Raw genomic sequence first — 12,735 nt, 5'->3', positions numbered from 1 at the left:
CTTTCTATTAACAGCTCTGAGATTGGATGCCAGTATTTCTCAGCCTTTAAGGCATTAGTCTTAAAGCAAAAATGACAAATCTTTGTCCATTGTGTGTATGTGGGAGAAATTAGTGTTTCAGGATTCTTAGAATCTATTCCGAGAAGTGGGATCACTGGGTCAAAAGGCAGTTCCATTTTTAATTCTTGAGGTAACTGCATACTACTTCCCACATTGGCTGCACTAATCTGCATTATCACCAACATGCATGAAAGTTCCCTTATCTCCACATCCTTGCAATACTTTTTTGTTGATTTATTAATGATATCAATTCTATTGGCCATCTGTATCTCCTGGGTCCTGATGCCTCAGCCTTCGCCACAACTTCCCCCATCACAGAGGGAGGGAAATACCCAGGCTCCAGCACAGGGGGAGCAGTCTTTTTCATTCTCACCTCCCGCCACTCGCCACTCAAACAGAACCACACCCAGGCAAGGGAGGGCAGCATGGGAAACACTCCGCCTAAGGGATCTCTCCTACCCTTAAGGAGGTTTTCCTTGCACACTTTTCACCATGTTCTCCTATCAGGCATGAAGGCAGCAACCTGGGAAGCCTACAAATCTGGTCTCAGGCATTCACTTGTGGAATGTCGGCCCAGAAGGCCGAGTTAATTGTCCTTATTCAGGCTCTCCGGTGGGCAAGAGAAAAATTAGTAATGATTTATACTGATAGTAGGTACACATTTGCAACAGCTCATGTACACAATGCTATTTACAAGGAAAGGAGACTTTTAACTTCAGCTGGGAAGGACATCAAAAATAAGGAAGAGATTCTGGCTCTACTAGAAGTCATCTGGTTACCCAAGGTAGTGGCATTGGTCCACTGTAAGGGGCACCAGACAGGACACGCTCTAGAACAGTGGTTCTCAACCTTCTGGCCCTTTAAATCCAGCTCCTCATGTTGTGACCCAACCATAAAATTATTTTCGTTGCTACTTTATAACTGTAATGTTGCTACTGTTATGAATCATAATGGAAATATCTGATATGCAGGATGGTCTTAGGCGACCCCGGTGAAAGGGTCGTTTGACCGCCAAAGGGGTCGCGACCCACAGGTTGAGAACAGCTGCTCTAGAAGCAAGAGGGAACCAGGCCACAGATGAAGTGGCCTGGGAGGCTGCCCTAAAACCATTGGGGCAATTACAGATTCTAGTGACGCTTCCAGAGCCTGACCTACCCACCTCACCAGGCTACATGGAGAAGGAGGAGAAACGAGCCACACAGAAGTAGGCCTCCGGAAACCTGGAAGGATGATGGACTTTACTGGATGGCCGACTTTTGGTTCCCAAGGCTCTAGGTCGGCAAACCGCGGCTCGTGAGCCACATGCGGCTCTTTGGCCCCTTGAGTGTGGCTCTTCCACAAATACCACATGCGGGCGTGCATGTACAGTGCAATTGAAACTTCGTGGCCCATGCGCAGAAGTAGGTATTTTGTGGAAGAGCCATACTCAAGGGGCCAAAGAGCCACATGTGGCTTGCAAGCCGCGGTTTGCCATGCCGCAGTTTGCCGACCACTGACCTAGGCCATATCAAGCTTACAGAATTCCTAAAGGGTAGATACTATATACCCAACCTAGATAGTATAATAGACAGCATTGTTTCCCAATGCATTACCTGTGCTCAAGTGAATGCCAAACAGGGTAAAAGACCCCCGATAGGAATCTGGGCTGAGGGAAATTCTCAGGGAGAACACTGGGAAACAGAGTTCACAGAAGTCAGGCCTGTGGCGTCAGGGTATAAATATCTCTTAGTTTTCATAGACACTGTCTCAGGATGGGTTAAAGCTTACCCGACTAGGACAAAAACTGCCACCATTGTAGCTAAAAAGCTACTCCAGGAAATAGTTCCCAGATTTGGCTTACCTGTAACTTTAGGATCGGACAATGAACCTGCTTTTATAGCCAAAAATTTCATAGGACATAGCGAAGACATTGAATATTAATTGGAAACTACATTGTGCCTACTGGTCCCAAAGCTCTGGGCAGGTAGAATGCATGAATAGAACCTTAAAGGAGGTCCTCACCAAATTTACCTCAGAAACCGGTGAAAATTGGGCCACCTTACTCCCTTTTGCCCTACTTAGGGCAAGGTACACTCCATACCAAGTGGGGTTCTCCCCATATGAAATTATGTTTGAGAGATTCCCTCCCATACTCCCAAAACTTCAAGAAGAAATAAAATCCATAACCAATCTTTACTCAAGTCCTTACAGGCTTTACAGTCCACTCAGAAGACAGTCCAGAAACACATCTGAGATGCTCTGCTTGTATCAATTTCTAATCTGGTCCATCCCTTCCAACCTGGTGACTCTGTTTGGGCAAAGAAATTTACCACCCAAGGACTGACTCCTACCTGGAAAGGACCACACACCATCATTTTGACCATCTCCATGGCAGTCAAGGTTGATGGAATCCCGATGTGGCTTCATCACTCTCAGCTTAAGGCAGCACGGGCAGAATAGAGTCCAGGACTCAACCTGAGTTTGCAAGCCCACCATGCAGGCCTTCCCTGGGCATATCCGGTTAGCATGTGGACCCTTTTCATGCACGGTGTTACAGCAAACGTTATTTGGGAACCTGCTGTTGGTAGTATTGAAGTCACTATGCTACCTGGCGCTGGAGTTCTTGGGTTCCCTGAAGCATAGTAACCTCTGTTTTGTAAAAACTGCTGTTTGAATTTTCCACTAAGCATAGATAGTCCTTTGTCTGTGAATTAACTCTGCTATTCTTGGCTTCTGTAAACACGCGTGCTTGAATAATAGGGAAAATAAGCTCAACTATCTGACCTTACAAGCTGCTCTGCTGCCATCCCTAGCTACTCCCATGCCAGGTGCCCTCCAGTTATCTGAAATGTACTATGCTCAAGGCTACTGAGTTGTGCTGTACTCAAGGTTACAAGCTGCCTGCAAAATATCTACATAGGGCTCTTTGTAAAGCCTGTAAATCTGGAAACTCCATATTTAGGAGACAAAGGGACTAGGGGGGTATAAAGGGAAAACTTCCTCCATGTTGCTTTGCTCAGACTTTGAGAGACAACTTCTCTGAGACCGCTAGTGTAATAAAGGCTCCACAATTCAGCTTACTGATTGATTGATTAATCCTCTGTGCTGATTTACAATATAACAATATCAGAAAAAATATTGCTACAAGAGATGTCTGAGATTTTACTACCTATATTTTCTTCTGGGATTTTTGTGGGTTTGTGTCTTACATTTAAGTTTTTAATCCATTTTGAGTTTATTCTTGTGTATGGTGTAAGAAGGTAGTCTAGAAGACCCACTACATGGGAGAACATATTTGCCAATGATACCACCGATAAGGGTTTAATTTCCAACATTTACAGGGAACTCATGAAACTTAACAAAAGGAAGATAAACAATCCTTTCACACACTTCCCCCCAATCACAAATCAGTTTTCTGATTCAATGGGCCATGTTACCCCCATTGAGAATGCATGGTGGTGACTGTTCATTTTCTAGGAGTATTGCAACAAAGTACCAAGCCTTGGTGACTTCAGAGAACAGGAATGGATTCTCTCTCAGTTCTGGGGCCAGACGCCCACTGTCACCCTGCGGGGGGAAGTTGGGGAGAGATTCCTTCCTGCTTCCTCCACCTGCTGGTGGCTCAGGGCCTTGGTCGGCTGTGGCTGCGTCACTCCAGTCTCTGCTTCTGTGTTCACTGGGACTCTTCTGTCTGTGTCAAATCTCCCTCTGCCTTTAAGAACACCTGTCATTAGATATTGGTCCTACTCCAATGCTTCAGAATAGCTCATCTCCAGATGCTTGGCTTTCCCCCCAATAAGGCCACATTTAAAGAAGTCAGAGAAAGATAAATACCACATGATCTCACTCATTTGTGGATTATAGAGAACAACATAGACTGATGAAAAGGGACAGATCCAAAGACTGAGAAACAGCGATCAGGCTATCAATCCCCAGAAGGAAAGGAGGGGAGGGCGGGGGTAAGGGGAAGAGATCAACCGAAGGACTTGTATACATGTATATAAGCCAAACCAATGGACATGGACAACAGGGGGATGGGAGCATGAGTGTGTGTGCGGGGGGAGGTTGAGGGTTAATGGGGGGGTGGATAAGGACACATTTGTAATACCTTAACTAATAATAAAAAAAATGGAAAAAAAATAAAAAGAAGGTAGTCTAATATTTTTGGGCATGTATCTATCTAATTTTCCCAACACCATTTATTGAATAGAGTATCTTTATCCCACTGTATATTCTTAACTCCTTTGTTGAATATTAATAAAAGCATGGGCTTTTTTCTGGACTCTCTTTTCTGTTTTATTGGTCTTTATGTCTGTTTTTTGTTTTGTTTTTTAAATATATTTTTATTGATTTTAGAGAGGAAGGGAGAGGTAGAGAGAGAGATAGAAACATCAATGATGAGAGAATCATTGATTGGCTGCCTCCTGCACGCCCCTTTCTGGGATCTAGCCTGCCATCTGGGTATGTGCCCTTGACTGGAATTTAACCCGGGACCCTTCAGTCTGCAGGCTGATGCTCTATCCACTGAGCCAAACTGGCTAGGGCTATATGTCTATTTTTTTATGCCAGTACCATGATGTTTTGAATATTATGGTCTTCTAGTATCATTTAATATCAGGTAGCATGATTCCTCCAATTTTGTTCTTCTTTTTCAGGATTGCTATGACTATTCAAAGTCTTTTGTGGTTTCATATGAATTTTTGGAATATTTGTTCTGTGAAATACACCATTGGTATTTTGATAGGAATTACATTGAATGTGTAGATTGCTTTAGGTAGTATGGACATTTTAATGATGTTATTTCTTCCAATCTATGAACATGGTATATGCTTTCACTTGTTTATATCTTCTTCAATTACTTCTTTAGTATCTTATAATTTTATGAGTACAGGTCTTCTAAATTGTTGGTTAGATTTATTCCCAGGTATTTTATTTTTTGATGTAATTGTAAATGGGTTTTTTTGTTTTGTTTTAGTTTCCCTTTCTGATAGTTCATTATTGGCATAGAAAAATGCAACTGATTTCTGGATATTTATTTTGTATCCTGATACTTAACTAATTCACTTATCAGTTCTAGTGGTTTTTTTTGTTTTGTTTTGTTTTTTTTATATATTTTATTGATTTTTCACAGAGAGGAAGGCAGAGGGATAGAGAGTTAGAAACATCGATCAGAGAGAAACATCGATCAGCTGCCTGCTGCACACTCCCCACGGGGAATGTGCCCGCAACAAAGGTACATGCCCTTGACCAGAATCAAACCCGGGACCCTTGAGTCTGCAGGCTGACGCTCTATCCACTGAGCCAAACCGGTTAGGGCAGTTCTAGTGTGTTTTTTTTGTGTGTGTGTGTGTGTAATCTTTAGTATCATATAATCTACATAAATGACAGTTTTATTTCATTCTTTCCAATTTGGATGCCTTTTATTTTTCCTTCATGTCTGATTGCTGTTCTAGTGTGTTGTTTTTTTTTGTGTGTGTGTGTAATCTTTAGTATCATATAATCTACATAAATGACAGTTTTATTTCATTCTTTCCAATTTGGATGCCTTTTATTTTTCCTTCATGTCTGATTGCTGTGGCTAGGATTTTCAGTATTATGTTGAATAGGAGTATCAGTAAAAACAGACATCCCTGTCTTTTTTAAAAAATATATTTTTATTGATTTCAAAAGAGGAAGAGAGAGACATCAATGATGAGAGAGAATCATTGATCGGCTGCTTCCTGTACACCCCCTACTAGAGATTGAGCCTGCAACCCAGGCATGTGCCCTTGACCAGAACCCAGGACCCTTCAATTCACAGGCCAGACACTGTATCCATTGAGCCAAACCAGCTAGGGCAAGACATCCCCGTCTTTTTCCTGGTCTTAAGGGAAACACTTTTAGTTTTTGCCCATTGACTGTGATGTTGGCTATGGGTTTGTCATATATGGCTTTTATTACACTGAGGCATGTTCCCTCTATTCCCACTTTGCTGAGAGTTTTTATCATAAACTAGAAGCCTGGTTCATGAAATTTGTGCATGGGGGGTGGCCCTCAGCCCAGCCTGCACCCTCTCTAATCCGGGACATCCCTCTCCAAATCCAGGACCACTGGCTCATAACTGCTCACCTGCCTGCCTGCCTGATCCCCTGTAACTCCCCCTCACCAGCCTGATCACCCTTAACCACCTCTGCTTGCCGGCCTGGTCACCCCTAACTGACCCCTTGCCGGCCAGGTTGCCCTTACTGCCACCCCCACCAACCTGGTTGCCCCCAACTGCCTCCCCAGCCGGCCTAGTTGCCCCCAACTGCCCCTCATGATGGCCTGGTTGCCCCTAACTGCCCCCTCCTGCTGGCCTGGTCACCTCCAACTGCCCCCCCTCCCACCAGTCTGGTCACCCCTTACTGCACCCCCCCGCCGGCCTGGTTGCCCCATGCAACCTGCTGTTCAGTCATTTGGTCATCCCTCCCTAACTCCCCTGCTGGCCTGGTCGCCCCAGGCAGCCTGCTGTTCAGTTGTTACTGTTACTATGACAGCATCCTGGACAATTTGCATATTCCTTTATTATTAGTATGGATGGGTGCTGGATTTTATCAAATGCCTTTGCATCTATTGATATGATCATGTGATTTTTATCCTTCATTTTGTTTATGTGGTGTATCATATTTATTGATTTGTAGGTACTGGTCTTATACCCCCAGAATAAACCCCACATGATCATGGTATGTGATCTTTTTAATGTATTGCTGGATTGGTTTGCTAATATTTTATTGAGGATTTTATCAGTGATATTTTCTTTCTTTGTTGTTTCTTTATCTGGTTTTGGAATTAGGATAATGCTGGCTTCATAAAATGAATTCGAGAGTCTTCCTTCCTCTTGAACTTTTTGGAAAGTTTGAGATGGATAGGTATTAGTTATTCGTTGAATGTTTGGTAAAATTTACCTGTGAAGCCGTCTGGTCCAGGACTTTTGTTTGCTGGGATTTTTTTTTTGGTTTTTTATTTTTTTAAATTATTGCTTCAATTTCATTAGTTGTTAATCAATCTATTCAGATTTTCTGATTCTTCCTGGTTCAGTTTTGGAAGATTTTATGCTTGTAGGAATGTATCCCTTTTGTCCAGATTTTCCAATTTGTTGGCATTTACTTATAATCCCTTATACAATGGGACCTTGACTTACGAGTGTCCCTACTAATGAGTTTTTTGAGATACTAACTGTCTCTCGGCCAATTTTTTGCATTGAGTTGATAGAGTAATTTGAGTTAATGAGCTCCTTAACGAGCTCCTTAATGAGATCAGTCTCAGAACGAATTAAACTCTTAAGTCAAGGCCCCACTGTATTTCTGTGGAGTCAGTTGTTACTTCTTTTCTTTCATTTCTGATTTTATTTATTTGTGTTCTCTTTTTCTTAATGAGTCTGATTAAAGGTTTGTCAATCTTGTTTATCTTTCAAATAGCCAGCTGTTGGTTTCACTGATCTTTTGTATTGTTTTTTATACTCTACTATATTTATTTCTGCTCTTATCTTTATTATTTCCTTTCTTCTACTCATTTTGGGCTTTGTTTGTTGTTTTTTTTTCTAGTTCCTTTAAGTGTAAAGTTAAATTGTTTATTTGAGATTTTTCTAGTTTCTTGAGGTAGGTCTGTAAGGCCATGAATTTTCTTCTCAGAATTTCTTTCACTGTGCCCCATGGATTTTAGGTTGTTATGTTCTCGTTTTCATTGTGTATCTTTTTATTTTTCCTTGACCTCATTGTTAACCCATTCATTGTACAATAACATGTTATTTACCTTCCATGTCTTTGTGTGTGTTTTAGTTCTTTCTTGTGATTGATTTCTAGTTTCATACCACTATGATCAGAGAACATGTGGGATATGATTTCAATCTTCTTAAATTTATTGAAACTTCTTTTGTGTTCTAACATGCAGTGATTAGAGGTTCAACATAAAAATTTTGAGGGGACACAAACATTCAGTCCATAGCAGAGATACAAGAGAAGGATTACCAGGACAGAGATGACCAAGTCACGCCATTCTTCCCAGCATATGATATCTTTTCTACTCTCCAATCCCAAGAAATGTGTCTGAATTTATTTCACATCTGATGTGCCTACATTATGAATGGCTGAGTACTGAAGATTCTGTATATTAGGTTTAACAACTGAAAAAACCCACAGCAATGATGCTTCCCTCTAGTGGCAAAACATGGAAACACAACTGAAGCCAAAGCACCTGGTTCACATAAAGAAGCTTCCGTAATCCAAGCAACAAGTTAGACCACAATGTTACAGGTGGAGTTTTGGGTTGTTATTATTTTTAAGTCTTAGATTGTAATTGATTATTGTTATAATACATTGCGCCCCACCCCTACATACATAAGTTGAAGTCCTAATCTCCAATAGCTCAGATTGTGATCTTATTTGAAAATAAAGTTGTTTGTTGTAGATAGAATTAGTTTAGTTAAGATGAGGTCATACTAAAGTAGGGTGGGCCTTAATGCAATATAGATGGTGTCCTTATATAAATGGGAAATTTGAACCCTGGCACACACACAGGGAGAGTGTCATGTGAACACAAAGGCACAGACTAGGGTGCTGTCTACAAGTCAAAGAGGGCCAAAGGTGCCAGCAAACCATCAGAAGCTAAGTGAGGGGCTGGGACCGAGTCTTCCCTAGCACCTTCAGAGAGAGCATGGCACTACTGATTAGTTGATCTTGAGCTTCTAGTCACCAGAATTGTAAGACATTCAATTTTTGGTTATTTTGCCCTAGCCCAGTGGTCGGCAAACTCATTAGTCAACAAAGCCAAATATCAACAGTACAACGATTGAAATTTCTTTTGAGAGCCGAATTTTTAAACTTAAACTATATAGGTAGATACACTGTTATTAACTTAATTAGGATACTCCTAAGGCTTAGGAAGAGCCACACTCAAGGGGCCAAAGAGCCTTATGTGGCTTGCGAGCTGCAGTTTGTCGGAAGTCATGGTTGGATTCCTGGTCTGGGTATATGCCCTGGTTGCAGGCTCAATCCCCAGTAGGGGGTGTGCAGGAGGCAGCCAATGATTCTCCCTCATCATTGATGTTTTTCTTTCTCTCTCCCTCTCCCTTCCTCTCTGAAATCAATAAATATATATTTTAAAAATTTTTCTGTTTTTTAAGCCAGTCAGTTTGTGGTATTTAGCAATCATAGAAAACTGATACATCCATTACTTTAATATTAGTTTTAAGCTTAATGTTTTAGACTTCAAAATACAGTCTGTGTTTGAGCTAAATGTGAGGCATGAAGATATCTCCCAAGTTTTATTATCAACCATAAAGTGTATTATCACTGTGCAGCCTGTTGACAACTTGGCGTGGTTACACATTTATGCTGTTTTATGGCCTCATCCAGGTTGGCAAGTTTTCTTAACTGGTAATTCCAGCATTCCTCAGGTAGACACTTGCAGAGTAAACCATTTATTGACAGGTGACTTCTGCATTATCTGCGGTGTGTTCTAACTTTTTATATGCCTGCCCTCTCAATAAATCACAAAATCCTTGAGGATCACACACTATTATTAAGCTTTCTGGGAATTAGGCGCCTTATTTGGGAAATGCGTGGTGCATGTTGCAAAATGGTCACTTTATTGGTCAGGATTCTCCAGAAACAGAGCCAAGGGGATAGATCAATCAAGATGTATTTTTAAAAATTGGCTCATGTGATGGTGGAAGTTAGCAAGTCCCAAATCTGCAGGGTAAAGTCTTAGGCTCTTAAGAAGGCAGGCTGGAAAAGTTGTCCAAGACAGTCAGCCCGGCAGAATTCCACCTCCTTCAGTCTTTTTTATTAAGGCCTTCAACTACTTGGATGAGGGTAATTTGCTTTACTCAAACTCTACAGGTTTAAATATTCATCTCATTAAAAAGATACCTTTACAGAAACATCTAGAATAATGTTTGAGCAATAACTAGGTACTGTGGCCTAGCCAAGATGACACATGAAATAAAACATCATAGCCCCCAATGAATTCTGCCTCCTTAAATTCATCCATTTGTGTAGCCCCCTTTAACATTGAATTTGGACTGGCCTTGTGATTTTCTTTCATCAGTAGCATGTGGTAAAAGTGATACTGAGTAAATGATGCTCCTAAGTCTTAAGAAGTCTTCCGGCTTACACTGCAGGAACCCCGCCTCCTTGTGAAGAAGGCTATTGTGTTGGAAAGTCTTCAAGGAAGAGGTGGCCTTGGAGGAGAAAAAACAATGAGGTAGAGGGAGGTTCAGCCTTCTATTCCCCTCAGCTGAGACCCTGGACATGTGAGAAATGCCATCTTGGATTCTTGATGCTCCAGTAGAACTTCCAGATGACTTGGCTAAATGATCATGTGGTACAAAGCTATCTCTGCTGAGTCTTGTCCGAACTACATGATCTTGAGCAAATAGATGGTGCTGAGTTTTAAGTCACTAAATTTTGGCGGGGTCTGTTATGTAACAATAGATCATTGGTATTTGCACCTACGATTTCTGTCAAATTTTCTAAATGGAGAGATTTAGGATTCAGAATGTTACCTTGTTAAAGTGTATATAATAATGCTAGCTTGTGCAGGACATTGAAAATATCAACTCATCTTGCCTCAGATAAGATGTTATGATTTGATGTTACTATTTTCAGAAGTACTAGTGCTTACATGGGACTCATGTCTCTTGACTGAAACTCTTGTCTAGTTACTATAAATTCTGGATCTGCCTTTCACCTGAATCAAACTTTCTAGAAGGAAAGGAAGAAAATAAAATTACTTCCTGCACTATACTTCTTAACCTCACCAGATTGACAATTGCCTCTTTTAGTCTTGACCATATACTATTCCCATCAGCTCAGATTTGGGGGATGTTAAAGGAAAGAAATAAAAGAGGGAAAAATAGGATAAGAAAGATGTAAGAAGCAAGTCAGAAGAGATGAAGAGAGGAATTGAGGTTCCTAAAACAGTGGGTTACCAAACTGCAGTGGGCATCACGTTGGAGGACTATTTAAAACACAGATTGCTGGGCCCACCTCCAGAGTTTCAGAGTCAGTAGATTTCCTATTTTACTTAATGGATTATAATCTGTTATAAAATTATTTATTCTGAGGTTCTCTGGAGCAAGATGCAGAAATGAATTTAAAACTAAAAGAAGAATTTGAGGGTTCCTTTTTTTTCATCTTCTGGGGTACTGAGAGGTTAATTCAAGGTTACATTAATCAGAGTTTAATGGGTACATATTTTAGTTTCATAGCAACAGACTTCTGGTAGTATTAAGTGAGTCATTTTTCACAAACAGATGCTAATTTTCCTTCCATGAAGCAACCAGCCCTGGAGATCCTATCTGGAACACCTGGCTCAGAGGAGCGTAGGCGGGATCTGAAGAACAAAGGCATGTGGGGTGAAGTGGGAAGGCACAAAAAAGGTCAGTAACCTGGTTAAGAAAAGCTTTTTTGATACCTTTCTCCCGACCCTTCATTGGCAACCAGGTAGAAAAGAGGGTGGTAGGGTTGTATAAATATACAAATAGGTGAGTTAAAGGTTTCTACGTTCTCAATAATGAATGCGTAGCAAATGCTACTGGGAGGTTTTCCAATGGAGAAACTCAGAGGCTCATTTTGAAGGTACAACAGGTGGGAAGTTGAGATTGTCTTTTGTCTTCAATGTTATGGGAGGTAAGGTAAGCAGGTTTCTGTGTACTTAACCCTCCACCGGGGTCACAGTCCAGATGGTAGGGAAATACAGGCATATCTATAAGATATTAAGGGTTCCATTCCAGACTACTCTATTAAAGCCAGTATAGTAATAAAGCAAGTTGTAATCCTTTTGCTGGGAAAGGGTCTTGTCTTCGGTTTATAAAAAAAATGCTACATCTATAAAGTGCTATAAGTGAAGTGCAATAAAATAAGGTGTACCTATAAAAGGGATTTCAGAACTGCTTAACATTTCTGAGTATAAACCCATAAAAAATCTGGTTAAAGGAATAAGATAAATAAAAGAATAGTAGTTCCACAGGTGACAAAGATATGTGTCTTATCATACTTATCTGAATATCTGGTAATCTTTAAAGCCATGACATTTCCCATAAACATTAACAAAGGAAATTCCTATGCACAAAAAAGCAATTTAATCTCTTGCTATTTGCTAGTTTACTGCAAACTTGATTCACTCTCTTGAGAGAATTACCTGAAACAGTGGGTTACCAAACTGCAGTGGGCATCACGTTGGAGGACTATTTAAAACACAGATTGCTGGGCCCACCTCCAGAGTTTCAGAGTCAGTAGATTTCCTATTTTACTTAATGGATTATAATCTGTTATAAAATTATTTATTCTGATGTTCAAATTGTCCTTCATTTGACAATGGAGAGTCACTTCATGCTGGATTCTGTGTCCATTTGATATGTACCCATCATTTCTTGAATATGTCCTTGCTTTATGATATAAGATATTCTAGACTGATTTTGGATTTTCTATGCGCTAGTCTGGGAATTAGCCATTGCCTCTGGGAGCCCTCTTACTTTTAGTGGAAAATTATTTTTAGAAATCAAGATTTAGGTTTCAGGTGTGCTCGTTGCTAATGGATTGTCATTGCTTCCTGACCATATGAATGACCAGAGCTAGAGAATGTATGTATGCTTGTGATATATGTCATAAACACGCACATATATAATGTTTTGTGTATTAACACACTTCTGCATCTATGTTTACTTCTATATTGTTT

This window comes from Myotis davidii, unplaced genomic scaffold (assembly GCF_000327345.1).
Source record: "Myotis davidii unplaced genomic scaffold, ASM32734v1 scaffold1628, whole genome shotgun sequence".
NCBI classification, from domain to species: Eukaryota; Metazoa; Chordata; class Mammalia; order Chiroptera; family Vespertilionidae; genus Myotis; species Myotis davidii.
Note: the sequence above shows the minus strand (reverse complement) of the source record.